General features: G+C 46.3%; 1 pseudogene across 1 annotated transcript; it reads left to right on the forward strand.

Moving 5' to 3' along the window:
- Positions 1–121: 121 nt before the first annotated feature.
- Positions 122–745, forward strand: LOC110204726 (immunoglobulin kappa variable 3-15 pseudogene; annotated as a pseudogene). Its single transcript, XR_013485957.1, has 2 exons — positions 122–233; positions 429–745. The product of XR_013485957.1 is annotated as an immunoglobulin kappa variable 3-15 pseudogene (transcript).
- The last annotated feature ends 4,624 nt before the right edge of the window (positions 746–5,369 follow it).

Genomic DNA, 5,369 nt, shown 5'->3' on the forward strand with positions numbered 1-5,369 from the left:
ACAGCTGAGGTTGCCTGGCTGTCCAGGAGGTGAGATCTCTGGGGCCTCTGCTGTGGGCAGAAGTCTCCCCCCTGAGCTGTTTTGCATGGCTCACTCCCAGCCCCTGAAGCTACTCAGGAGAGCAGCTATAAAAACGCAGCTGGGGAGGAAGATGATGGGCAGCTCAGAGCTCAGGCACATGGACATGGGGTCCCAGGCTCACCTCCTCTTTTTCCTGTTGCTCTGCATCCCAGGTGAGTGAGGAAGAGCAGAGGCAGCCCTGCCCTTTGTCCCTCTGAGGGTAAGAGAGAAATTGTGGCTCTTCACTGGTGAACGTGGGGGCAGAACCCAGCACAGGAAGGTTTAACTCACAACACTGCCAGAGATTTCTCCTGCTGTAACTATACACTTGCTTTTTTCTCACTCTTTACCTTGTGTTGTGATTGCAGATGCCCGAGGGGCCATTGAGCTGACCCAGTCTCCAGCCTCCCTGTCTGTGTCTCCAGGAGAGAAAGCTACCATGTCCTGCACAGCCAGTCAGGGCATTAGCAATGACCTACACTGGTACCAACAGAAACCAGGCCAGGCTCCTAGGCTCCTCATTAGATATGCTTCCACCCTGCACGATGGGGTCCCATCGAGGTTCAGTGGCAGTGGCTCTGGGACAGATTACTCCCTCACAATCAGCAGTGTGGAGGCTGAGGATGCTGCAGTCTACTACTGTCAGTATGGCTATTATAATCTCCCCACAGTGCTACAGCTCTGAACAAAAACCTGCCCAGGCAGCAGCTGAGTGTGGCATCACTGCCCCGGGACTTCTTCCCCAACAGCTGAGTCAGGGACAGCTTGTCTGGGCTCCCTCAGGGGGAGATTTCTAGGCCTCAAAAGACCCATAAGCTGTGATGAAATCTGACCTTGATTTCCCAGAAAAGAAGTGCCATAATCTCAATGATTCAATGACACCCCAAAGCTGGGTTTCTCTAACCATACATGACCAAGATTCCCTTTTCCAAATCCTCAGTAAGTATTCTTAAAGACATTGCTTGTAGACCTCCAGGGCAGCAGCACCAGCTACCTAAGTGATGCAGTCAGGAGGTGATAGATATGTAAGACACCTGGCCTTCAATCACTGGGTAAAAGGGCAGTAACTGCTCTATTTGTAAATCACTTAGCACAGTGCCTGGCACATAGTAGGGGCTTAGGAAAGGTTTGTTTTACTCCATAGGTTCCTTGTCCTTACTTCAAGTATAAATCTGCCTCTCTTCAGCTTTTCTGCATTGTGGGAGTTTCTGCCTCTGGTGCTAAGCAGAACAAGCCATGCACCTCGATCCTGTGATAAACCTTTGAAGACTTGAAGGTCACCCTCCAATCCATCCTGGTGCCCCATGCATGTTCTGCAGGCCAAGCATCCCTGCTTCCTGCCACTGATCTTTTTCACTCCAACCCTCCACCATCTGGCCCATTTTTCTGGCTGCCTTCCATAATTTCTTGGTTCCTCCTACCATGGGGCACCTGGAACTGGGAAAAAAAAACAAAACTATTCTAGAGATGACCTGCCCAAGGGAAGAATGTAACACACCGAGTCCAACTAAAGCATGGCACCATAAAATATTGCTGTCTTTCTTTAGGACAGGGTAAAATACACATTGGGATCTCTTCCCTCTAATCGTGTAGATGACTCAGCCATGTCCACTCAGCCCATTCAGGCAGTGAAGTGATTTTCCTAAAGTGCAGGTCTCATCTTATAACCATCCTCCTCATCCCCCAACTCAATAAACTCCAGTGCCCTAGCCTTCTCTAATGCCTCTTAATCCCAGTGCCTTCCCTCTTTAATTACTTCCAGTTTATCCAGTCTGTAGTTTGCTTTATATAGATTTATTTACATGTCATCTCCTCTACCAGACTATAAGCTCCTTGAGGGCAGAGCTTCTTTTACCTCATTTTCAATATCTCATGTTTAGCACAGGGCCTAGCACACATTGAGCACTTTCTACATGACAACTGAAATAGGAATTGATTGATTCCTCTTGACCTGTCCTCATAGAAATTAATCTCACATGCAAGACCTTTCCTCAGTCTTTCTTGGCATCACAATCACACCAGTGTAACCATGGAGACTAGCCAAGAACTTAAGTGTTATAGAAACAGAAAGTGTCAATATAGATCTCTTTTTGAAAATATATGTATTCTCCTTCCCCTCCTCCTCCTTCCTTTTTCCATACCCATCTCCCCCTCCCCACCAAGAGGACTCATTTCTTTGGTTTTTTACCGTCTGCTTCCAACCTTTTAATTAAGGATTATTGCCCATTACTACCCCTTCATCAATTCTAAATTCTAGTCAAGCTGGTCTAAGTTTAATTTCCTATACATGGTATTCTATCTCCAGGGTGGGGCAATGGAAAAGGGGGGAGGGGATTTGAAAGTAAAGGAACTGGATTCCAATGAGTAACAGCCACTTATTAGACTTTGGGTGAATTTCTTTATCTTGTCAATTTCCTCATCTCTAAAACAAGGGCGGCTGAGTTACACCTCCTCCTCCTCCTCTTCCTTCTTCTCTCCATCTGCCTTGATCCCTAAGTAGTCCCTGGACACACTCAAATAATGTCTTGAGTTTGTTTTTTTCTTAATCTGCTTCTCTGTCTCTGTCTCTCTGTCTCTCTCTTTCTCTGTTTGTGTGTGTGTGTGTGTGTGTGTGTGTGTGTGTGTGTGTGTTAAAACTTTATCAATGAGGTGATACGGCTCATAGTTCTTCTTCACAAAATTCTGCAAATGAACTTAGAATCCAAACCATTCTTTTCATTCACTTCCACCTTTGTCTGCTTGGCAAGTAAATGAAATATTTATTGACTTTTTAGGAGCTTTTTAGTCTCTTTTGGTTTTCTTTATATGACAATAGAGTTTCATAGGTCGAACTTTTATATGAAGTCATTGTAAATGATGCCTTTGTCATTTACTGCCATCTGATTTTTCAGTGGCAATAATTCATTTCAATGTGTCAAGATGGAATTGTTTTAAATGCCTGTCTCACCTTTCATCTTTGCTCAGAAAAATCAGTAGTCTGACCATGCAGAGGACTGATATGGGAATGAGTCTTCCATCAGTAATGAATAATTTTCTGTCTATGAAAGCATGAACAATATCTTATTTTTGTGACTTGACTTGGTGTTTCCCAATATTCTGGTAGAGTAAGAGATCTGCTCCTGGAGCAAAAGAGACAGAAGTCCACTGGAGGCTGAGGAGGAGAGGACTGTTGAAGGCAGGTACCAGGGTGTGTCTGGGAGCAAAGGCCTCTCCTGTCTTGGTAGCTGAGGACAGCTACTGGACAGTGCAGGGGGACAGAGACAGGAAACCAGGGTGGGCAGGAGCAGTGGGTGACAGTTACTCAGCAGCTACTGAGGCCAGGCATTACCAGGTACCAGGGAGTCCTGAGGGCTGGGGAGAGGAGCCAAAACAGAGAAAACATTGAATGCCCCGGGTAATTCTGGCCAGGTCTCTGGGGGAAGGAGGCTTGCAGGATGGGTAACATTACATTTACATGAGAGAAGTATCCTTTAACTTGTATATAAAGTTCTAGATTATGAAATGTGTCTCTTAGCAGTGGCTTTAATTTATTTATTCTGGGGAAAGCAGTCAGAATTAAGAGATTTGCCCAGGGTCTCAAAGCCAGACAGCTAGTAAATGGCTGAGGCTAAATTTGAACTCAGGTCCTCCTGAATCCCAGGCAGGAGCTCTGTCTACTGCATCACCTAGCATCTCCACCTAGATGCTTTTTACAGGATCCTATTACTACTCCACTTGCATGGGAATTCATATCCCAACATTCCAGATCATCTCTGTAGTGTCATTGAGGAAGAAAAATGGCTTTTCCCTAGTGTAGAGGGGCCCATCCAAAGCATAGCTTCTTATAGTGCTTTTTTAATACATGAATACAGTATTGAATTCAAAAATATTGATTAGGCAGTCATGATGGGCAAATCACTGTGTTAAAAGTTGGAGATGCAAGTGGAGCTGCCAGATGGCCCTGCTCTCCAGGAGCTCACCCTGCAGTAGGGGGAGATGTCCCATATGGGAGACTTCAGCTGCAAGTAGGATGGAAAGGTCTCATGGTCCACAGGGTGCAGCAGCAAAGTGATGGCAATTTCTCTTAGTTGATGTAATTTCTTCAATGAAATCATATTCGAACCATTTGCCATTTGAAAGGACTTTGGTAGCAGGAACTTTCTGCAGTAGCTGTGGTAATTCTGCAGAGGGGGAAAAATCCAGCAACATTTACATAAAACTAGGAAATGACTCCCTTCTGTAATACTGACTCTAATGCTTACAAATTCTTCCCTAATGATCAGACACTCATACCAATCACCGTGAACCAGTGAGTGGGGAGCAGAATAAGAATCATGGTTGATGGTGATGATGATGCTTCAGGCTAAAATGGAGGTTAACCCCACTGAAGTCACAGGACACATATGTGAATCACTTCTTGCTGGTCCAGTCTGCTCTGAGCTTTCTTGGCATCTTTGAGATTTTAAGGGCTGATGGGCACAGGGTTGGATCTAACACCACTGCGATACACCATGCCAGGATCCAGAAGGGCAATGCTGCACTCACACAGCTGAGGTTCAGGTGTCCAGAGGTGAGATCTCTGGGGCCTGTCCTGTGGGCAGAAGCCTCCCCCCTGAGCTGTTTTGCATGGCTCACTCTCAGCGCCTGAAGCTACTCAGGAGAGCAGCTATAAAAAGGCAGCTGGGGAGGAAGATGCTGGGCAGCTCAGAGCTCAGGCACATGGACATGGGTCCCAGGCTCACCTCCTCTTTTTCCTGTTGTTCTGGATAGGTGAGTGAGGAACAGCAGAGACAGCCCTGCCTTTTTTCCCTCTGGGCAGAACTCAGAATGTGTGTGATTCTGAGGGTCAGAGAGAAAATGTGGCTCTTCACTGGTGAACATAGGGCAGGGCTCAGTAGAGGAAGGTTTAACTCAAAACACTACCAGAGATTTCTCCCACTGTAAATATGGACTTGCATTTTTCTCACTCTTTACCTTGTGTTTGTCATTGCAGATGCGTAAGGGGCCATTAAGCTAACCCAGTCTCCAGTTTCCCTGTCTGTGTCTCCAGAAGAGAGAATGACCATGTCCTGCATGACCAGTCAGGGCATTAGCAATGACCTACTCTGGTACCAACAGAAACCAGGCCAGGCTCCTCATTAAACATGCTTCAACCCTGCACAATGGGGTCCCCTCGAGGTTCAGTGGCAGTGGCTCTGGACAGATTTCTCCCTCAATCAGCAGTGTGGACGCTGAGGATGCTGCAGACTACTACTGTCAGCAGAGCTATAATTGGCCTCTCACAGTGCTACAGCTCTGAACAAAAACCTTCCCAGGCAGCAGCTGAGGGA

Source organism: Phascolarctos cinereus, unplaced genomic scaffold (genome assembly GCF_003287225.1).
Source record: "Phascolarctos cinereus isolate Bilbo 61053 unplaced genomic scaffold, phaCin_HiC Scaffold_1056;HRSCAF=1714, whole genome shotgun sequence".
Taxonomy (NCBI): Eukaryota; Metazoa; Chordata; class Mammalia; order Diprotodontia; family Phascolarctidae; genus Phascolarctos; species Phascolarctos cinereus.